At 39.4% G+C, this 24,952-nt stretch overlaps 1 protein-coding gene across 2 annotated transcripts in view; it reads right to left on the reverse strand.

The window, feature by feature from the left end:
- LOC122813344 (putative ferric-chelate reductase 1) overlaps window positions 1-24,952 on the reverse strand; it is a 754,507-nt gene that overhangs the window by 119,028 nt on the left and 610,527 nt on the right. The window lies entirely within an intron of this gene.

Below are 24,952 nucleotides of genomic sequence, written 5' to 3' on the forward strand. Positions count from 1 at the left end.
AACAGCTGGGAACTTTCCTATGTTACGTTAGCCATGCTCACGGAGTGTGTTGTAGCATGGCAGTGCACTGCTTGGTTACTGTCACAAATTACCAGTTCACTCTTGACTTCTGGTAATTATCTGTATGGAATTTATATGTTTTCACTGTGTTTGATGCTCCAGAGTAACAACCTAACAGAAAAATACTGCTTTGATGACTTCTATCAAACTTAATGAATCAATCAATAACTCAGGATTTTTCAGTCATAACCTCTCTGCAAAAACACACAGCTATGTGGACAGCATATACTAATGATAAAACGCACAAACTTTTCAGAAGAAATTATTTTTAACAGTGATAAGCCTGCTTGTACCCAGCAATTGGGGCTTTAGTCTGGCATCTGTTACTTAATTGCATTTTTGCCCTTAGATCATAAAAACTCAGAGAAGGCGCAGTATTGAGAAATCTGTTGTACTCTCCCTTCTGATGTCATGTTACCACAGAGTAAAAATAATTAAGTAATAATAGTAAACAGGAATAGAAATCCTAAAACATAAAAGAAATTCACTCCACATATACATTTGAAGAATAACAGGTTCATAGGAGAGTACTAGGCTAGCTGCACTTGTGGGTCGTTTTAAGCTTAGTCAGTTTCTCTTTCAAAGGTGAAAGTCAAACTATGTACTCTGTGTCCATGAGCTAAATACCATAGCCATTATACCAACCCCCCATTTAATATTATCAAGTCATCCTAATCTGAAGAATAAACTGTGAATCAACTACAACCTCAAAACAGGCTATGTACCAAGTGAATGGAGGATGGCAACGGTTATCCCCCTTCACAAGGATGGACCATCAACTGATCCCAGAAACTACGTACCCATTGGTCAGACTATTCTAGTATGCAAAGCCATGGAATTAATTATCATGGAAATCCTCAGCAGAGACATTGGAAACCTACAGACAATGGACCCATCCCAGTTTGGTTTTGTCAAAGGAAGGTCATGCTTACTTAACCTGCAGACTTCTTTGAGAGGGTAACCTAGGCAATGGATGAACAGAAATGGTTCATACAACCTACTTAGACCTGGCTATGGCATTCAACACAATATCCCACTCAGATATCATGGACAAACTCACTGAACTAGGTGCATATCCCTACACAACTCAATGTATTCCCAGCTGGCTCACAGATAGGACCAAAGAAGTCAGGATTGGTGAAACTACCTCCAACAAGAGGCAGATCAGCAGTTGAGTACAGAGGGCTCTATGCTGGGCCAACTCCTGTTTGGCATCTACTTATTGGAGGTCAAGGCTAATGTCAAGGGCATTTGGCTCACCAAATTTGCAGACAACTGCAAATTGGAAGCTATCTGAAATTCTCCCCTTGACACTAACATCCTGAAGGAGAGTCTAACTCATAAATGACTGTGCCAAAGCTATGGATTAAAACACACTGCAAAGAAGTGTATTATAGCAACTTTTGGGAAAATGTCTATGTAGGCAAATTGCTCCATTTATAAGATACTCCTAAGAGCTGACCTGGTATAGTTAGAAATCTGGGAAAACATGTAGATGGTAATTTGGCCTTTGACCACACATTCTCATAGTAAGACAATGTCGCATAACTTATAAATAAGGGTATGACATCCAGGTCTAAGGAGGTTATAGTATCACTCTACTTGTCCTTTATCAGACTCATCACTGAGTACAATGCCCCCTTCAGCATGTACTTGATTAGGCTTATGCAACAGCTAGAACACACACAGAGGTTCCTCACCAACAGAATCCATTGTAATAACACACTGTCCTATACAGATCACCTTAAAGCCCTGTTTCTATACTCACTCTCCTACAGGTTTGTTGAGAGGCGATCTGTGCTTGTGATATAAAGCATCCTTAGATTCAGCCCCAATGGAGCTTTTGCATGTTTGCAAAATGAGCAGCACCAGAAACACTAGATACAGGGATTTGAACTTTACTTGTGACATAAACAGAACATGCTGGTGAGACAGATATGTTACTCAAAGGATACCCATTGTGAGGCAGACTCCATCCCTAAACCTATTCAAACATAATCTTGATCATTAGAAATTGCGAAATTGCAAATTCATCACTGGGCTGGCCCCCATGCCTCTTATAGACAGAGGAATGACAGTAAATATTCCATAACTAACATTGGATGGGTAATCATAAATTCATCCCCAGGTCGGCCCCCATGTTTCATAGACAGAGGCTGGCAGTAAACATTCTCTAACTGACATACCACCACAAATAACATTTTAGCAACCTCCTAACTAACATACCCCACAATATTAAGATGTACATGTTACCAGGGGATGCAACTGGGTAGGGTTGTGTGGCTAAGCTTAGAAGGGTCCTGGTGGTCATTAGCCTAGTATATACCTATGAACCCAATCATGGCAGTCTACTTCACGGACTCATAGGATACCCTGTCTAGATTGCCAGATTTCTCTAAAATCCACTCAAGCAGATACATCCATGCATGCACAGTGGTGTATGTGTAACTATTTGAAATGTCAGGACCTGCTAGATGGAGTCCTGAAAAACAGTGACTGAATGGCTGAAAAAACAGACTTGTATGTCAAGATGAGACTATTTCTCCAAGGTACGACAAACTCAGAGTTGGAATATACAAGTTTGGAGTGTAGGGGGGGGTTGTCCCCTGCATTAGGGAGTGCAAGGGGCTTGCCCCTTGCAAAAAAAAAAAAAAAGTTTGAAATTCTCTCTCCTCCTGGATTTTTGATAATTTTTTTTTTTGGTCTGTCTGCTCTTCGCATTTTGAATGCTGACATTTCATTACGGCAATAGTGTATATGCCTAGTGTCTGGACATGCCATTTGTAAGGAAATTTCTGACTAAAGATGCAATGAACAAGAATCAAAGTTTCTATGCATTTATTAATGTTTAACCACAAATAATGCCGTTTCAACTGTTGTGACCTCTCTTGATTCACTGCCACTTTCTGACCTTCATTGACCATCATGCCTGGCTTCTACAAGTCTTCTCTCATGCAATCCACCAATTTCTTGACTCAATTTCTTCATTTCCTTTTGCCCTTTTCCTGTTACTCTCAATTCTTCTTCATCTAATTATCTTCTGCCTTCCTGCTCATATGAAAAAAACACTGTAACCTGTTCTTCTGTATCTTATCAGTAACAGCTGGTTTTATAGCTTTTGTTGTGATGTCCTCATTTATTATTCTATTTCACAGTGTACATCCTACCACCCATCTCAAGCACTTTTTTTTATTTTTTTAATTTTATTTATTTAACATTTGTTGACCGGGAATGTCCGACTAGGTTCCACAGAGCCTGTTTTCAGCGGAGGCCCAGGGAGAAATGCTCCAGATGTATGTCTTTGGAATCTCTATCTCATCTCTATCTCCTCAAGTTTCCTCTTCAGGTGCTCTGCCTGTATTGTCCAGGTTTCCATACTATGCAGAACTACTCGTTACACACCACATACCACTATTTTGTACTCCTTACGTTTCAGCTTCTTTGGTATTTGTCTGTCACAACTTGTCCCTGACAATCAGTTCCATTTGGCTGCAGCACCTCTGATTATAGGCTTGACCTCCTAATTTAGAATTTCCACACCTCAAACACCCACTGACAGATATCGGAAGTTATTAACCTGCTCCACTATTTTCCCTTCTGTCTCAATTTTCAGGTTTTTCTGATTTCCCCCATTAGTTGCCAAGACAACCATCAAGTCTGTAATCAGCTTCATCCCATGTGCCTTCACCTTTGCATTTAAGTCTATCACTTGCTGAAGTTCCTGTTCAGAATCTACTTGTAGTGTGACATTGTCTACATACAGCAGTTTTATCTGTCCCCTCTGATCTGCTTGGTAATCTACTCTATCACCAGTATGAATAGCTGAACCCTGATGCACACCCTCTCCCATTGAGAACCCCTCTGTGAGTTCAAACACTGTTCATACTTATGTCATTGGATCCTTGTACAGAGCCTGCACTAATTCTACCAATGCCTCCCGAACTTCAAACCATCACAGGATTGGTTGAACACTTGAAGGGAAACTGATATACATATATATAAACATATGTAGATAGATAGTTTTAGTGTACAATTTTTCTTTAAAGTCCATGTGGTATTTTATGCCAAAATTAAAGAAATGTTCATACGTCTGAAAGTAGGAAGCACTTTATCAAAAAAATGCTATGATGCAGATACTAGCTATCACACAGCTAGAAGAAGAAGAGTCTTCCAAGAAGCTTTTGATAATTAATATAAGTAAAAGAGTCTTTCAGTACAGCAGCTTTACTTTTGGAGTGTTATGTACTCTTGGTAATTGGCATCAGGTAAGCACTGCAAGGGATTTCACATATGCAGTGCTATCAAAAATGAGCAAGTGATGAAAAGCACCTCCAAAACTTTGGAAGAGCTTAGACAGACTTAAAAGTGTATGAATTTAGAGTAAACAGAAAAAAAAGTTTGAAATTTTCAAAGAAAAGCTTGTATACTGTGAGTGTGTGATTGATGAAAACAGACTAAACAAAGTCCAGTACAGGGCAGAGAATATGCTACAGATATCTAAGTAATAGAATGTGGTGCCAGCAGGAGAGGTGAATTACAACTTACATTCCTTTGGAACCCTTAACAGTACCACACAGACTAGAAATACTGCTTCAGAACAGATCTAAATGGAAATGGATGGTAGAGTTGAACTGTGTCTTTACGGAGTCAAAGGAATTGATTATATCTGACAAGATGCTTATCCATTTCGATCCATCTCTGCTTATTAGGCTGATATGTGATGCTGCATCCTATGGAACTAGTCCTGTTCTCTGGCACATACTACAGTATAATATACAGAGACCCACTATATCTGCTTCAAAGTACCTAATAAAACTGAATAAAATTCTTTGTCTGGTCATAGTTATTACAAAAATGTAACCGATACTTGTAAGGAAGAAGGCTTATACTAAATTTGGATCATAATTTGCCACTAAATTTGCCCATAAACTGGTATTAATGTTAACTGTAAACAGGGCATAAAGATAATTCCTGTACCTTGGGGGATACCTGCATGAAACTGAACATAAAGGAATAGTACTCCATGGTAACCAGAGGGATATAATGACTACAATATAAACAACCATTTAATTTGAAAACCAGGGATCTAACAGATGTCTACTGACCACTGGCTGTTGTATAGTTATTCAAGAAATATGTCGTCAAACAAGAGGCCATGAATGATCCAGTGTTGTCCCAAGTATATGCATTACTCATGAAGAGATTGTGTAGGGGCAAAAATCTGTTGCAGCCAGATTTTGCTGCTAGAACATGGCAGTTGTGTAACAATTTTACTACATGGTTCTAGAACAACAATCACAGTCACTGAAAGTGCTGGACATGATATACAAGGAGCATTTAGAGACAGCAAAAAATTAAATTATTTTCCCAAAGTTTTGTGCATGGTCTGGTATATTCCTGAAAACTGCATTGGATATAACATTAAAAGTTCAGCATTACCAATACCTTGTGTCCTTAGGAATTTCCATCTGTACCCTGGCAATGTGTTTGTGCTGACAGTGTGATTCTTATTAGAGGTAAAATAATCCTGATTACAGTAGAGTCATATTGAAAATTACTAGAAATGACTGGTGCTGACTGACGGATGATAAAGGAAAAAGTTCTAATAATAACGTTTGCAAGAAACAGCTTGTATGAACAAACTCACAGTGTTGACTGCACAAAATTCAAATCAAAGAAATTCAAGACATTTGTGAAACAAAATGGTATTAATGGAAAAAAATTAATTCCAAGCTTGCATCCAGCCATTCATTCACGGATGACCAGACTGAAAATATGAAGAAAGATTAAAGAAAACTACTGAAGTAATGAGCACCTACAGTACAAGACTGAAATATATGTTTAATTACAGCATGATATATATGTAACTCTTGCTTTAATTTCACCAAGTCTTTTGTGCTTCTAATACCATGTCGAGAACGGACCCCATACCCAAGTCAGTTTATGATTAGAGTTCATGAAATTAGTTTCAGTCTGTGATGTTAAGGAAGAGTGCTCTTCTCAGCACCTACAATGTGCTCAGAATTACCACCTTTTGTAATTGATTGTGGAAAGATGATCAGGCATTTAACCAGAAGTTTGGTACTCCATCTGGACCTGGGGGTTCCATTTAGGAAATTTCCTTAATTTCATCTAAATTTTTCTGGCAGTTACTTCATCCCATTTCATATCCTCATCATTAGAACTCCTTACTATTTTTTCTAATTCTTCTATCCATTCAGCATCTTTGTTATGTTCAATGGGGTCTTCATAAATATTTCTCCAAAGTGTGTCTATTTCTTCTTTTTTGGTGGCATTTCTATTCCTTTTGCTTTGTTTCCTAGTACTGTATAAAACCTGTTTTGGGTCATCAATGAATTGCTTATTTTGTACTTATTCTTTATATCTACATATATATCTTTGAAGTATTTCCACTTACAAACACAAAACATCCACACCATGCAGAAGAGACCCTTACCAACGAGCCCACCAATATTCAAAGCATATTTTTTCAAAACTTAGGGGTGGCTCAATGGCTAAGGTGTTTGCCTTACAAACACAAAGCACAGGGTTTGAGTCTCACAAGGGATAATTGGCTAGGCTTAAAATGGCTCACAAGGGCAGTTAGCTTAGTACTAACCTATGAACTACGGGCATGTTTGAAACCCAATTCAATGACTATTATATGTCAACACTACACTCAGCTACCTTATCATCATCAACCCCTCTTTTCATATTTTTTCTACAAGGGATCAGAGTGTCACATCAATTGTCAGCATAACTCTTCATTCAGTTCCACTCTTCTACCTTCTTCAACAGTCATTCCTGACTGTCACAGGTCTTAACTCACAAGATACATCCATCTCTTGGATGGACATCTTCAGTTCTTCTTGCCTTCTCCCTCTCTTTTCCAAATCTTCTTCAACACACTTTCTTGCACATATGCCCGAACCACTGGAATCTGTTCTATTTGACCTTCTCTGCAAATGGAACTACTTGAGCTTATGCTCTGATGCCCTTATTTCTTTATCTGTCGCACAGTGCGCATCCTATTAACTGTCTCATGCACTTCATCTATATCATCTCTAGTTTCTTCAACTGCTCTCCCTCCACTACCAATGGATCTGTGTCATACAGATGTATGGGTCACACCACTGTTTTGTACACCTTACTTTTCAGTTTCTTTGGCATTCTTCTGTCACATACTACCCCTTACACTCTGTACCAATCAGCTGCAGCCCATCTGATTCTAGTTTTTTCATCTCCTCATTCAGATTTTTCTTACCTTCAAACCACCGCCACCAGACACATGAAGCTGCTGAACAATTCCACTATTTTCATTTTATCTCATTTATCAGCTTCTTCTGATTTTCCTCAGCATTTGCTGCCATTACAGCTGTCTTGCCTGCACTCCATTAAATCCAGTGTGATTTCAATTTTGCATTTCATTCCCTTAACATATGCTCAAGTTCTTGTTCGGAGCCTGAATGTAATTTCACATCATCTGAAAACAGCAGCTTTGTTGATCTGTGCCCATTGACCTATTTGCTAATGTAGTCCATCACCAGTATGAATAGCAGTGTGCTCAGAGCTGAACCCTGATGCATACCCAGTCTCACTAGGAACCCTTATGTGAGTGTGAACACTGATGTACTTGTTTTTATTGAGTCCTTGTACTAGCCTGCACTAATACTACCAATGTTTCTGGGTCTTTGAAACATCATAAAACTGCCTAAATGAGCATTCTTGGAACCACATGATACGACACTCTCCAAGTCTAAGAATGCCGAACTGAACTCTTTCCTCATCTCTAACTTTTTCTCAGCTACATGTCTCACTGCAAACATCGGGTTGGTTGTGCTACTTCCTGATCCGAGTCTGAACTGCTCCTCTCCCACATTACTTTTAACTACTGTGCATATTCATTTATCAGTCACCCTCTTCAGAACTTTCATGCAGTTTGACAGGAATTTGATATGGCTATAGTGCCCACAGTTGAGACTGTACCCTTTTTTCTCAAACACTGGTACTAATATGTCAGTTATCTTGGATACATCTATCTCTCCACATTGCTATGAATACACTCGAGTCATTTATCATAAACTGACCCAACATCTTGATCATACCTGCTGTGACCGCATTTGAGCCTGCTGCTTTCCTTGACTTAATTTCCCTAAGTGCTATTCTTCTTCTTTCATCATAGGCCATTTTGGGGGCAGTACAGCTTCTGTAAGGCTTTCTTCATTCAGAAACTGTTGGAAGCACCCCTTCCATTTGTCAGTGTTCTGTGGACTGGTGAGCAGGAATTTGCTAGCAACATTTCTTCCCAATGATCCATTCAGCAGTCTGTCCAAGTATGCACAGGCACCAGAATTAAACATTTCCCTAAAGGATTCCTTCAGTAGTATGTTCAAGTATGCCCAAGCAACAAAATTAAACATTTTGCTTCAATGACCTCATCAGCAGTATGTCCAAGTATGCACAAGCCCCAAAATGAAACAATTCCCCCAACAACCCCTGATCTCCATCATTAGTATGTCCAAGTATGCAAAAGCATCAAAATTAAACATTTCCTGAAATTACCCCTTCAGTAATATGTCCACATATGCACAAGCACCAAAATTAAACATTTTCTCCAATGACCCCTTCAGTAATATGTCCAAGTACGCACAAACACCAAAATGAAATATTTCCCCAAATGACTCCTTGTTCCCTTTGGTAGTGTGCAAGTAAGCACAAGCAACAAAATAAAACATTTCCACCAAGGACCCCTTCAGTAGTATGTCCAAGTATGCACAGCACCAAAATGAAACATTTATATCCAATAATCCCTTCAACATCTGTCCAAGTATGCATAAGAACCAGAATGAAACATTTCCCTCAACGACCACCCATACCCTTCAGTAGTATGTCTAAGTATGCAAAAGCATCAAAATTAAACATTTAATGAAATTACCTCCTTCAGTAATATGTCCAAGTACACACAAACACCAAAATGAAATATTTCCCTCCAAAACCTTGCCCTCTTCAGTATTGTGCAAATAAGCACAAGAACCACAATAAACATTTCCACTAATGACTGCTTCAATAGATTGCCCAAGTGTGCACAAGCACGAAAATGAAACATTTCCCCCTAACGATCCTTCAACTACTGCCCAAGTTTGCACAAGAACCAGAATGAAACATTTTCCCAATGACCCTCTTGCCTCCTTTAGTAGTATGTCCATGTGTGCACAAGCACCAAAATTACACATTTCCCTCAATGACCCCTTCAGCAAGATGTTTAAGTATGCATCAGTTAAACATTTATGCCAACAACCCCTTCAGCAGTCTGTCCAAGTATGAACAAGAACCAAAATTAAAGATTTCCCACAATGACCCCTTGTCCCCTTCAGTAGCATGTCCAGATACGCAAAAGCATCAAAATGAAACATTCCCCCAATGACCCATTCAGCAGTCTGTCAAAGTATGTGCAAGCATGAAAATGAAACATTCCCCAATAACCAACTCAGCAGTATGTCCATGTATGCACAACAACCAAAACGAAACATTGCCCTAATGACCCAATATGCACAAGCAGCAAAATGAAACATCATCCCCAGCTGCTATTTCTGCAGACTGTCCAAGCATGCACAAGCACCAAAATGAAACATTCCCCCCAGTGATCCCTTCAGCAGTCTGTCCAAATATGTACAACCAAAATGAAACATTTCCTCCAATGACTCCTTCAGTAGTATGTCCAAGTATGTGCAAGCACCAAAATGAAACATTTCCCACAATGACCACTTCAGCAGGATGTCCACTATGCACAAGCACCAAAATGAAACATTTCCTCCAACAACTCTTTCAACAGTATGCCCAAGTATGAAATATTTCCCCCAATGAACCCGTCTCCTTCTGTTGTATGTCCAAATATGCAAAAGCATCAAAATTAGACATTTCCAAAATGACTCCTTCAGTAGTAATCCCACGTATGCACCAGCACCAAAATTAAACTTTTACTCCAATGATCCCTTTAGTAGTCTGTCGAAGTATGCACAAGTACCAAAATGAAACATTTCCCCAAAGACCCCTTAAATCCAAGTATGCAGAAGAACCAAAATAAAATATTGCCCCAACTACTCCTTTAGCAGTACATTCAAGTATGTACAAGCATAAAAATTAAACATTTCTGCCATCAATGACTCCCTTCAGCAGAATGTTCAAGTATGCGCAAGCACAAAAATGAAATGTTTCTCCCCAATTACCCCTTCAGCAGTATGTAAAAGTATGCATAAGCACCAAGATGAAACATTTCACCCAACAACCCCTTATCCTCTTTAGTATTATGTTCAAGTATTCACAAGCACCAAAATAAAACATTACCTCCAACAACCCCTTCAGCAGAATGTCCAAGCATGCGCAAGCACCAAAATGAAACATTTCCCCCAATGACCCCTTCAGCAGTATGTCCAGGTATATACAAGCACCAGAATGAAACATTTCCTCCAATGACACCATCAATAGTATGTCCAAACATACACAAGTATCAAAAGGAAATATTTCCACCAATGACCACTTCAGGAGTCTGACCAAGTATGCATAGGCAGAAAAATAAAACATTCCCTTCAACGTTTTCTTCAGCAGCCTGCCCAAAAACATACAAGCACCAAAATGATGCATTTCCCCCAATGACCCCTTGTCCCCTTCAGTAGTGCATCTAAGGAAGCACATGCAACAAAATGAAATATTCCCCCAATGACCCATTCAGCAGTTTGTCCAAGTATGCACAACCACAAAAATGAGACATTTCTCCCCAAAAATCCCTTCAGCAGTCTGTCTAAGTATGCACAAGAACCAGAATGAAACATTCCCCACCAATGACCCCTTCGGTAGTCTGTCAAAGTATGCACCAGCACCAAAATGAAGCATTCTCCTCAATGACCCAAGTATGCACAAGAACCAAAATGAAACATTTCCCCCAACAACACCTTAAGCAGTCTGTCCAAGTATGCACAAGAACTGAAATGAAACATTTCCCCAAGCACCCTTCAGTAGTATGAATGAGTGATTGTGTTTTCTGGTTAATTAAAGGCTGTTCAGTGGAATTATTTAGAGTGGAGTCTTGTTTGTATGCTGTTTGCTGTTCTCCGTTTTGTATAATAAACACTTCAGTAGTATGTCCCAAGTATGCAGAAGCACTAAAATGAACAATTTCCCCAATGACCCCTTCAGCAGTATGTCCAGGTATGCACAGCCACAAAAATTAAACATTGTCCCCAATGACCTGCTCAGTAGTATGTCCAAATATGCACAAGCAGCAAAATGAAACATTTTCCCCAACCACCCCTTGTCTGGTTCAGTAGTGTGTCTAAGTATGCACAAGCACTATAGTGAAACATTTCCTTCGGTGACCCCTTCAGCAGTCTGTTCAAGTATGCAGAAGTACCAAAATAAAACATTAACCCTAATTACCTCAAAGATTTTATTTTTCTGCCTGCTCATACTGTCCCCCCACATACAAAAATTACCCACAGCAAATGATTTCAATACCCAAAACAGGATATCTTTCAACTTGCAGTGGGCAGAAAAGATTTAACTAAGGAGACTGCTGTTATTGAACTATGGCCCACCTTCTTAACCTGCTTAGCCAATCGCAGTTGTTTTGGGGGAAGTGCCCAAGGAAAACAACATAAGTGGTAGTGGGAGTCTCGTAGGAGAGTGTCGAATGTCCATTTAGGGCGTATAGGTTCATAGGTTTATACTAGGCTATCTGCCCCAAGGCATTTATAAGCCTAGCCCAAATTTTTGTGGCTTACGCCACCCCTTATATGAAAAAATACTGTGCCCATTAGTTTGTTGTGCCTCTGTCCAGCAGTGACACAGAGATGATTCCCGGGGTAAACCTACGATCTCCCATCCACAGGTCAAGATTTCTCTTGAACAGAACCAGCGAGGTGCTCTGCCTCACATGGACCGGGACTCTATTCCACAGCATAGGGAGTCTCTGAGTGATAAATCTATCCCTCCAGCACGTCCTATTTATATCCGTGCTAAGGTTTAAGTCGCTTGCTCTAGTGGTTTTGGTGGATTTGGATTTTTTGAGGTGGAGCATGTCCATTAATTCCGGGTTGGACATGGCCTTGTATGTCAGGCACATGTCACCTCTGAGCAGACGGTATGCGACTGAATAGAGCTGGAGTTTCTTCAATCTGGCAGCATATGACAGATTTTGGAGTCCCTTTATCCTTTTGGTGAGGAACTTTTGGGGTCTCTCCAATTGCTGCAGATGTCGGGCAAGATACATCCCGAATGGGGCACTGTACTCATTCATTGGTCTGATAAGTGAAGAGTACAGGGGAACAATGACCTCACTAGATCTGGATGTGAATCCCTTCATGATCAGGTGGGCAATGTAGAAGGTCTTTCTAACCACTTTAGCAACGTGAGTGTCAAAAGAAAGGCCACTGTCAACCTGGGTCCCCAGGTCCCTGATAACCTCTTCTGTGCTTAGTGGATTGCCACCTATATGGTAGCTTGGGGTTACCTTGTTTTTCCCGAAGGGTATGACTATACATTTTTTGTCATTTAACTTCAGGCCATGGCTCTGGCACCAGCTATCTGTTTCCGTGAGTCCCTTCTGAAGGATATCCGTGTCCGATGCACTTTCCACTATGGCCCAGTTTGCAGTCATCTGCAAACTTTGTCAGCCAAAGTCCTCCCATGTTGGCCTGTACTTCTGAGAAGTAGATGCCGAACAATAGGGGGCCAAGGACCGAGCCCTGTGGGACACCACTTGTGACCGGCCTGGAGTCTGACATAGCGCCAGCAACTCTAACCCTGTGGGTTCTGTCCTTAAGCCAGTTTGCAACCCATCTTGTGACATATGGGTTTACATTTAAGCTGGTAATTTTTCTACAATACCGAGTGGGGTATTGTGTGAAAGCCTTTGCAAGGTCAAGGTAGGCTGTATGGACTGCCTTTCCCTCATCAATGGCCTTGGTGACTGTTTCGAAGAAGTCGACCAAGTTCAAAAGGCATGATCTTCCCTTGACGAAGCCAAACTGGGTCAGGTCCAATGTCTGCAAGTCCCCTATATCTTTGTTTATGAGCTCCATTATGATCCTCTCCATAGCTTTGCAGACTAGACTCGTTAAGCTTATGGGGCGGTAATTACCAGGGTCCGTAGAGGCACCGCCTTTGTGGAGTGGGACCACAGTTGCCGTATGCCACTCCTTGGGCACGTATCCTGTGGTAAGGCTGAGATTAAACAGCTGCCTTATGTGCAGGTTTAATTCCTCATTTAGCTCGTGTAGCACACAGCTGGGGACACCATCCGGTCCCATTGATGCTGTGTTTTTAGCTTTAGAGAGCAGCTTTCACCTGCGCATTTGAGATGTCTGGGAGGCTACATTCCGCTGGGATAGTTATCTCTCCTTTAGGAGGGGAGAGGGGGGTGAAGTTTGCACTGAACCTGTCTGCCAGTATGTTGGCAATGTCTGTGGGTTCAGTGATTTATGTATCATTTTGGACTAATTCTGAGCATATCTGGGAGTTTCCACCCAGGTTCCTAACATAGCTGAAAAAGGCTTTATGATTGTCCTTTGAATCCATGGCAATTTTTCTCTCAAAATTGGCCTTAGTTGATTTTATGAGTGCTCGTATTTTTGCTAATAATGATCAGGGTGACTTCCCTTTTATGGATTTTGTTCTATCATGTAATAGCTTTCTCCTCTTATTGTAAAGTTTGTTAATGGCTGGGGTCCACCAGACTGGACGTTTGCCCTTTGTGGAAAGAGTCTTGGTTTTATTTGGGATTGCCTGATCCATGCAGTCCTGGAGGTGTTCATAGAAGGCATCTGTAAGGGCTTCCGCAGCTTGGGTTGTGGTTTCCACTGGCTCAGGGGCCTTGAAGGATACCACACCAGTCTTGAGTAGTGTGAAGTTTGCTTTAGAGAAGTTCTTCACTGTGGCCTTTTTTGTTTGGGGTGGGGAGGAATGTGGATTTCCAGTGAGATTAGTTTATGAGCAGATCTCACCAATGAGGGATATACTTCGGTGTGGAGCATTTTGTCCCCATGTTTGTGATAATGAGATCTAGTATATTTTCTCCTCTCGTGGGAACAGTGACTAGCTGTTCCATGGCATTTGAATTTATGAACTCCAGGAACCGTTGGGCTAGAAAGTTAGGGCTTGAGTAATGTTCCCAGTCTATATTCGGGTGGTTGAAGTCACCCAATATGATGGTGTTTGGAGATACATTTATACCCTCCAGTGTCTTCAGGAAAGCTGTGTGGGGTTCCTGAGTTTGAGAGGGTGGCCTGTAGCATGCTACAATTTGTAGAGCAGTTTTGCCTATGGTTAGTTGCACCTGGATGGTTTCCGAGCTTTGCGTTGCCACCAACCTGGAGGTGTGGGTATCCTTTATGAATATGGATACACCCCTCCGTTTGTGGTGTGGTCTGGGTTTTGGGGCGGAACGCATGATATGAGGTAAAACCTAATAGTGCCGGGTGCTCTCAGGAGCCTTGAACCAGGTTTCAGTTACAGCACAGACATTGATGTTCTCCATACTGAGAAGGGCCTCGAGTGCATGCATTTTGAGATTTAGACTTCTGGCATTGAGCAGCATTACCCTCAGTTTCTTCCCATTTTTGTTTTCTAGGGTGGTAGGTTTAGAATTTGAGCCTTGCCTAAAAAGGCACTATGGGGTGGCAAGAGCCTTAGCCAATATCCGGAATCCCAGGGTGACAGGTGCAAGCCATCCCTTAAGCAGCGTGGCCTGTCAAGCATGTCATCCCAGGCAGACAGACACTGGATCCCCTTTGAATGACACCAGACATTAAGCCAATTGTTAAAGCTGATCATCTTGTCTCTATATTGTGGCATCATTCTTGGTGAAGGAAGGATACTGCTCAGGGTTAGGGTCATACCTGCCTGGGCTACACAATCAGAGAGCTCCTCTATGTCTCTTTTCATGTAGTCCAGGGAGGTACGTCTCAGGTTGTTCACACCAGCATGGACAATGACTGTGTCATATTTGTACTTGCCGTGGAGTGACCCGAGTGCTTGTGTTATGTGGCGGATTCTAGCGCCCGATAGGCAGCTTACTGTGACCCTCTCCTTGTTCAGCCTGGTGAGTGGGACGTCAGTGTGTCTGAATATAAAGTCACCTATGACAAGTATGTTTGGTGTTGTATTTGGCCTTAAGGGCTGTGACTGCTTTGCACACTGCTTTTGTGGTTTATGTGTTGCTTGTGGGGTGTCTTGAGGTAGCAGTTGTTTGGGTGTCTGCTTTGGAGGCCTCTGCTGTTTAGGTACATTTTTACTCAGAGCCTCCGAGTATGTCTTTGTGTGTTTATGTGTTTGATTCAGTGGTGTGGTAGCATTATGTGAGGCTGGTTTTGTGGTGTGTGTAGTTGCCTTCTCCTCCTGTCTGGTCTTGCCAGTCCTGAGTTGAGAGAGCTCAGCCTCCAGTTTGGCTAAATAGCTGCATCTCTCAAGTATTTGTGTTATGTGGGAGGAGGAGAGGGTTGTCTGTGTACATGAGGCAGTTATAACATTGCCTCAAGATTCACAGATTCACCAGCTGGACCGGAGAGGAGATTGACAACTGACCTTTGGACATGCTAGAATAATATTGGGAATTCCTTAATAATTGAAAACAAGGACCAGTGGGGAGTGAGGGTGTAGTGCTTTTAATTTTTAGTGCTGACTTATATAATTGCTTTAGTGATCAAGTGCCAGGTAACTTGAGTGCAATGTGTTACAAGTAACTAAATGCAAAACGACAAACAGTAACTTTCTTTCAAGTGAAACAAGGAAATAAGTACAGTAAGCAATGCAGATATCACTAGTGATCCACAGAAGCTGAGAAGCGCGTATTAGGTGGAATTAGCTTCCAGGAAATAACAAACAAACAACAAGCATATAAACAAAGCTAGATTCAGCAGGCCTGGATCTAGTCTATGCTAGAGCAAACAAGGTGTACCAATTTCAGTAAGATACAGTTCAAATATTCAGGCACTATAAACCTTTAACCAGAAATTCCCAGCTCAGAAGGGCAGAGTCCAGCCTCTTCTCCCACAAGAGTGCAGACCACGAACATTCTTAATGTAAAATAACTGGCCTGAAGTCCAAGTGCCTAAACCAGAACTAATACACTTGGACACTGGGCTCTCAATCAGCAGTTCCCAACTTAGAAGGATGAAAGCTACCTGTCCTGCCACCACAGTGCTTGCCACAAACCTTCCTAATGTAAAACAACTGGTCTGAAGCCCAAGTGCTTAATCCAAAAGACTTAGAATGATAGCTACACTTTAATCAAGTTACAACCAAGCAGTAATAAATACAATTGAATACTTTAGAGAATGTCTGGATTAGTGCTCAAGTTACACAAACAAAGCTAGATCCAGCAGGCCCGAATCCAGTCTATGCCACAGCAAACAAGGCGCACCAACTTCAGTATGAAGCAGTTCAGATATGCATGCACTATAAGCCTTTAACCAGAAATTCCCAGCTCAGAAGGGCAGAGTCCAACCTCTTCTCCCACAAGAGTGCAGACCACGAACCTTCTTAATGTAAAATAACTGGCTTGAAGCCCAAGTGCCTAAACCAGAACTAATACACTTGGACACTGGGCTCTCAATCAGCAGTTCCCAACTTAGAAGGATGAAAGCTACCTGTCCTGCCACCACAGTGCTTGCCACAAACCTTCCTAATGTAAAACAACTGGTCTGAAGCCCAAGTGCTTAATCCAAAAGACTTAGAATGATATCTACACTTTAATCAAGTTACAACCAAGCAGTAATAAATACAATTGAATACTTTAGAGAATGTCTGGATTAGTGCTCAAGTTTCACAAACAAAGCTAGATCCAGCAGGCCCGAATCCAGTCTATGCCACAGCAAACAAGGCGCACTAACTTCAGTACGAAGCAGTTCAGATATGCATGCACTATAAGCCTTCAACCAGAAATTCCCAGCTCAGAAGGGCAGAGTCCAGCCTCTCCTCCCACAAGAGTGCAGACCACGAACCCTCTTAATGTAAAATAACTGGCCTGAAAGCCCAAGTGCTTAAACCAGAATTAATACACTTTTAGAATAACAGACACTGAGCCCTCAATCAGCAGTTCCCAACCTAGAAGGATGTAAGCTACCTGTTCTGCCACAACAGTGCAGACCACAAACCCTCTCAGTGCAAAACAACTGGTCCGAAGCCCAAGTGTTTAAACCAAAAGGCTTAGAATGAGTTACACCAAGCAGTAATAAATACAATTGAGTATTTTTAAGATGATGCAAAAGTAAAATGAAGTGGGTAGAAACACAAGTACAGTAAAAGCAGATGAAAAATTTTTTTTTTTTTTTAATCTGAACAAGTGCTGAAATCAAAGAAACAGATTTGAGTGCTGAAACTAGAAAACTGGCTAGTTATAAAAAAAAACAAGCTAGAAGGCTTCCCTCAAACACAGAAGGGCTTGGAGGCTCAGAAGCCTACAAATAGTCTATACCACTTAACAGGAAAGGCAGGAAATAAGCTTCATTTTTTTTTGTCTGTTTCCCAGATGCTCTCTTTGTACACAGTAGGAGTGCCTGAAATCAGAATATGATCTCACTGCACTCAGTTGAGTGAGCAAATGAGATGAGCCCAGAGGCAGGCTGAGGGGCGGGCAGTTTCAAGGCCACTAAGATTAACACCAAAACAAAAACAGGGAGGGTGGGTGGGAATAACTGAAGAGCAGAAAAACTGCCAGTTCAGTTAAATATTCCTTCAACACAGTTTAAATCAAATTAAATACTGTATTTTTTTTTTAAAAAGTGCAGATAAAGGTACTTAAATTCTCTTATACGTCCAGTTGAATATAACCAAGTTCTTAGCCGGCCAAAGCTGAGGTTTTTAAGCAGAAAATATTTCACAATGCACCACTTAACTAGGCAAGGACAGGAAATCAAAGAATGTGGCTACCCCACACCTGTAATTACTAGCAAATAACAAAATTCAGCAAAAACTAGCTTCTGTTCAAGTTACTAAAGAGCAGAAAAACTGCCAGTTCAGTTAAATATTCCTTCAACACAGTTTAAATCAAATTAAATACTGTATTTTTTTTTTTTTTAAAAAGTGCAGATAAAGGTACTTAAATTCTCTTATACGTCCAGTTGAATATAACCAAGTTCTTAGCCGGCCAAAGCTGAGGTTTTTAAGCAGAAAATATTTCACAATGCACCACTTAACTAGGCAAGGACAGGAAATCAAAGAATGTGGCTACCCCACACCTGTAATTACTAGCAAATAACAAAATTCAGCAAAAACTAGCTTCTGTTCAAGTTACTAAAGAGCAGAAAAACTGCCAGTTCAGTTAAATATTCCTTCAACACAGTTTAAATCAAATTAAATACTGTATTTTTTTTTTTAAAAAGTGCAGATAAAGGTACTTAAATTCTCTTATACGTCCAGTTGAATATAACCAAGTTCTTAGCCGGCCAAAGCTGAGGTTTTTAAGCAGAAAATATTTCACAATGCACCACTTAACTAGGCAAGGACAGGAAATCAAAGAATGTGGCTACCCCACACCTGTAATTACTAGCAAATAACAAAATTCAGCAAAAACTAGCTTCTGTTCAAGTTACTAAAGAGCAGAAAAACTGCCAGTTCAGTTAAATATTCCTTCAACACAGTTTAAATCAAATTAAATACTGTATTTTTTTTTTAAAAAGTGCAGATAAAGGTACTTAAATTCTCTTATACGTCCAGTTGAATATAACCAAGTTCTTAGCCGGCCAAAGCTGAGGTTTTAAGCAGAAAATATTTCACAATGCACCACTTAACTAGGCAAGGACAGGAAATCAAAGAATGTGGCTACCCGCACACCTGTAATTACTAGCAAATAACAAAATTCAGCAAAGCGTCGCTTCTGTTCAAGTTACTAAAGAGCAGAAAAACTGCCAGTTCAGTTAAATATTCCTTCAACACAGTTTAAATCAAATTAAATACTGTATTTTTTTTTTTAAAAAGTGCAGATAAAGGTACTTAAATTCTCTTATACGTCCAGTTGAATATAACCAAGTTCTTAGCCGGCCAAAGCTGAGGTTTTAAGCAGAAAATATTTCACAATGCACCACTTAACTAGGCAAGGACAGGAAATCAAAGAATGTGGCTACCCGCACACCTGTAATTACTAGCAAATAACAAAATTCAGCAAACACTAGCTTCTGTTCAAGTTACTAAAGAGCAGAAAAACTGCCAGTTCAGTTAAATATTCCTTCAACACAGTTTAAATCAAATTAAATACTGTATTTTTTTTTTTAAAAGTGCAGATAAAGGTACTTAAATTCTCTTTTCGTCCAGTTGAATATAACCAAGTTCTTAGCCGGCCAAAGCTGAGGTTTTTAAGCAGAAAATATTTCACAATGCACCACTTAACTAGGCAAGGACAGGAAATCAAAGAATGTGGCTACCCGCACACCTGTAATTACTAGCAAATAACAAAATTCAGCAAAAACTAGCTTCTGTTCAAGTTACTAAAGAGCAGAAAAACTGCCAGTTCAGTTAAATATTCCTTCAACACAGTTTAAATCAAATTAAATACTGTATTTTTTTTTTTTAAAAAGTGCAGATAAAGGTACTTAAATTCTCTTATACGTCCAGTTGAATATAACCAAGTTCTTAGCCGGCCAAAGCTGAGGTTTTTAAGCAGAAAATATTTCACAATGCACCACTTAACTAGGCAAGGACAGGAAATCAAAGAATGTGGCTACCCGCACACCTGTAATTACTAGCAAATAACAAAATTCAGCAAAAACTAGCTTCTGTTCAAGTTACTAAAGAGCAGAAAAACTGCCAGTTCAGTTAAATATTCCTTCAACACAGTTTAAATCAAATTAAATACTGTATTTTTTTTTTTAAAAGTGCAGATAAAGGTACTTAAATTCTCTTATACGTCCAGTTGAATATAACCAAGTTCTTAGCCGGCCAAAGCTGAGGTTTTTAAGCAGAAAATATTTCACAATGCACCACTTAACTAGGCAAGGACAGGAAATCAAAGAATGTGGCTACCCGCACACCTGTAATTACTAGCAAATAACAAAATTCAGCAAACACTAGCTTCTGTTCAAGTTACTAAAGAGCAGAAAAACTGCCAGTTCAGTTAAATATTCCTTCAACACAGTTTAAATCAAATTAAATACTGTATTTTTTTTTTTTAAAAAGTGCAGATAAAGGTACTTAAATTCTCTTATACGTCCAGTTGAATATAACCAAGTTCTTAGCCGGCCAAAGCTGAGGTTTTTAAGCAGAAAATATTTCACAATGCACCACTTAACTAGGCAAGGACAGGAAATCAAAGAATGTGGCTACCCCCACACCTGTAATTACTAGCAAATAACAAAATTCAGCAAACACTAGCTTCTGTTCAAGTTACTAAAGAGCAGAAAAACTGCCAGTTCAGTTAAATATTCCTTCAACACAGTTTAAATCAAATTAAATACTGTATTTTTTTTTTTAAAAGTGCAGATAAAGGTACTTAAATTCTCTTATACGTCCAGTTGAATATAACCAAGTTCTTAGCCGGCCAAAGCTGAGGTTTTAAGCAGAAAATATTTCACAATGCACCACTTAACTAGGCAAGGACAGGAAATCAAAGAATGTGGCTACCCCACACCTGTAATTACTAGCAAATAACAAAATTCAGCAAACACTAGCTTCTGTTCAAGTTACTAAAGAGCAGAAAAACTGCCAGTTCAGTTAAATATTCCTTCAACACAGTTTAAATCAAATTAAATACTGTATTTTTTTTTTTTAAAAGTGCAGATAAAGGTACTTAAATTCTCTTATACGTCCAGTTGAATATAACCAAGTTCTTAGCCGGCCAAAGCTGAGGTTTTAAGCAGAAAATATTTCACAATGCACCACTTAACTAGGCAAGGACAGGAAATCAAAGAATGTGGCTACCCGCACACCTGTAATTACTAGCAAATAACAAAATTCAGCAAACACTAGCTTCTGTTCAAGTTACTAAAGAGCAGAAAAACTGCCAGTTCAGTTAAATATTCCTTCAACACAGTTTAAATCAAATTAAATACTGTATTTTTTTTTTTTAAAAAGTGCAGATAAAGGTACTTAAATTCTCTTATACGTCCAGTTGAATATAACCAAGTTCTTAGCCGGCCAAAGCTGAGGTTTTTAAGCAGAAAATATTTCACAATGCACCACTTAACTAGGCAAGGACAGGAAATCAAAGAATGTGGCTACCCCCACACCTGTAATTACTAGCAAATAACAAAATTCAGCAAACACTAGCTTCTGTTCAAGTTACTAAAGAGCAGAAAAACTGCCAGTTCAGTTAAATATTCCTTCAATACAGTTTAAATCAAATTAAATACTGTATTTTTTTTTAAAAAGTGCAGATAAAGGTACTTAAATTCTCTTATACGTCCAGTTGAATATAACCAAGTTCTTAGCCGGCCAAAGCTGAGGTTTTTAAGCAGAAAATATTTCACAATGCACCACTTAACTAGGCAAGGACAGGAAATCAAAGAATGTGGCTACCCCAACACCTGTAATTACTAGCAAATAACAAAATTCAGCAAACACTAGCTTCTGTTCAAGTTACTAAAGAGCAGAAAAACTGCCAGTTCAGTTAAATATTCCTTCAATACAGTTTAAATCAAATTAAATACTGTATTTTTTTTTTTTAAAAAAGTGCAGATAAAGGTACTTAAATTCTCTTATACGTCCAGTTGAATATAACCAAGTTCTTAGCCGGCCAAAGCTGAGGTTTTTAAGCAGAAAATATTTCACAATGCACCACTTAACTAGGCAAGGACAGGAAATCACAGAATGTGGCTACCCGCACACCTGTAATTACTAGCAAATAACAAAATTCAGCAAACACTAGCTTCTGTTCAAGTTACTAAAGAGCAGAAAAACTGCCAGTTCAGTTAAATATTCCTTCAATACAGTTTAAATCAAATTAAATACTGTATTTTTTTTTAAAAAGTGCAGATAAAGGTACTTAAATTCTCTTATACGTCCAGTTGAATATAACCAAGTTCTTAGCCGGCCAAAGCTGAGGTTTTTAAGCAGAAAATATTTCACAATGCACCACTTAACTAGGCAAGGACAGGAAATCAAAGAATGTGGCTACCCGCACACCTGTAATTACTAGCAAATAACAAAATTCAGCAAACACTAGCTTCTGTTCAAGTTACTAAAGAGCAGAAAAACTGCCAGTTCAGTTAAATATTCCTTCAACACAGTTTAAATCAAATTAAATACTGTATTTTTTTTTTTTAAAAAGTGCAGATAAAGGTACTTAAATTCTCTTATACGTCCAGTTGAATATAACCAAGTTCTTAGCCGGCCAAAGCTGAGGTTTTTGTGATTCCCTTAAGAGGGGGTGGTATTTAATTAAAAATGTATTTTTTTTTTAGTTTTATGTTGGAGAATTGTGCCCTCGACAAGGCATTGCTTAAGGCAATTGCCCATTTCACCCCACACTAGCTATGCTACTGAGGCTAAGGTTGTGAGATGTTAAAAAGCTTCATTACAGAGTCCAAGATTTGATTCCCTTAGGTCCCATTTGACCACTTTGTTACTCTAAGCAAGTCACTAAGACAGGGCTCTGGGTCAGAATCTGAAAAGGTTCATACTGATCAGAGTTCTATCCTAGCTAACAAATACAAAGAAACAATTACAGAAACAAGCAAGCATGCAAACAAATAAATAAATAAATAAAACAAAATTTAAGATAGTTAAGGCATTGAAGTAGTAAACTCTGAATCATAGTCGTGGGTATGACTCCTTTAGTCTCCACTTGTATAATGAGCGACATTGAGGAAATCACTTTAAAAATGAATTAATGAAAATAAAATCCAGACTCATAGCTTTGGTAATCAATAATATTTGTGTATTACACTTTGACAGAGCCATAACAAGGCAAACTATATACTGCAGGTTAGGTTGTCAAAAGTAGTCTTTCTATGGTTACAGTAGAACAAAAGAGCTTTTTTTATTTTCCCTTTAACTTTATGAAGACTGTTTTTTGGTCCTCAGCTTTGAGTTGAGGGACACCAATTTGGGGAACTAACTGCCCATGGCACCTAATGGCCTATCTACAGCTCTGCAATGTGGGAAAACTTATGGATATAAAGTCATATTCCTTCCGAATAAGAAAATGCTTTTAAAGTAGGCAAAAACCCTGAAAGCAAATGAATCTTTGTTAACTTTATTTTACACTTCAGATTATTCCAACAATTACTTCTTAATCTATATTAAAATCTTTTTAACTTTCTAAATTGCATTTTAGTAGTAACAGACTTCAGCTGAAACATTCATCCAGGGCTGACATATAATCTAAAATATTCCCCAAAAACCTCTTGGCCTATTTCCCCAAATAATTTGAGTTTCCTGACTATTTTATTTAAGGGATTGTTGTATTTTTTTCTCTTTATTGGGAAGCTGACTATGGAAAGCCTACAGCTGAACACAGCTATCAGGAATGTTGCAACTTTATAATTCTGTACACCATGAGGAGCACAAAGGATTATGATTTGGTCTCAGATTATAAAAGACTTATAATGTGTCTGAGACATGATGCCAAGAAATACACATTGAGAGTGAAGCTCAAGCAGTGAAACTTGATATCTATTCCACATCAAGAAAGTACATTTGTGTAAAATCTTACCATAACAGTAGATGTCCTTCTCTTTACTGTTGCAGTATTCTTCAACTAAGGGATATCCTGCTAAGGATATCACAACATCCAGTCGGTATAACAAAGGCTTTAGCTTTTATTGGTGCTATATGTGACACCTATGCTCTCCATACAAGATGTAGGGCATAAAGGTGATGTATGGATGCAAACACTCAGAACTGAAAAAGCCACAGGAGGAACAGAATACCCTCAGGGACAAAGAACAGGTGCACACAGAAGGAAAAACAGAGAAAGGAAAAAGGAAGCAGGGTCCCTCAACCAGGAGGGGAAACAAAACCCAGGACAACAAACAGGACTGAAGGGGAAGGACAGAGAGAGTAGATACTGTAACAGTGAAGAGAAGAGCATCTATTGTTATGGTAAGATTTGACACAACTGTACTATGTCCTTCCATATCACTGTTGCAGCATTCTTCACCTAAAGGAGAGTATAAAAGCTCAAGAGAAAGCCTGGGAGGAGGGAAGGCACAGAGACACCCTCCACTAAGCCATGCAGAATAGCCCTGTTAAAATATGCCCTGGCCCTGGAAATAACTTCTAACTTGTAATGTTTAGTGAAAATATGAACAGATGACCATGTAGCAGCCACAGTGATAGAACTGGTATCCAGACCCTTGAAAAAGGCACCAGAGGAAACAACTACCTTAGTAGAATGTGTCTTTACAGACGAGGAGAGACATTTGGCATGAAAGGAATAACAGAAAGAAATGGCCTTAGAAATCCAAGAGGAGATGTTTGCTTAGAAACAGCCACACACAAAGTCCTGGGATCAAAAGAAACACAGTTCCTCAGATTTGTGAACAACTAGTTTTTTTCTAAATAATATCTGTGCTGTCTATGCAAATCCGAGGTGTGAAGAAATTTTCACTAGCAGACTGCAAAGAGGGGAAAAAAGAAGGAAGATGAATAAACTAATTAAGGGACAAGTCATTACCCACCTTGGTCATAAAAAAAGGATCAGTATGAAGAGACACTGTTTCTATAAAAAAATGAAAAAGGCAGAATAGCCATGAGAGACTGAAGTTTAGACACTCTCTGCAGAAGTCAGAGCCAAAAGAAGAACAGTCTTCCAAGTACAATGTTGTAAGGAAGCTGAGAAAGCAGGCTGAAATGAAGCCTGGGTTAACTTTTCAAGTACAAAACTGAGGTCCCAAGAAGGTGGAATAGGCCTTTTGAGAGGCTCGTTATTAAGGATGTCTTTAAGGAATTGCTTGACCTCAAACCT

Source organism: Protopterus annectens, chromosome 10.part0 (assembly GCF_019279795.1).
Source record: "Protopterus annectens isolate FY-2018-M chromosome 10.part0, PAN1.0, whole genome shotgun sequence".
NCBI lineage: Eukaryota > Metazoa > Chordata > Ceratodontiformes > Protopteridae > Protopterus > Protopterus annectens.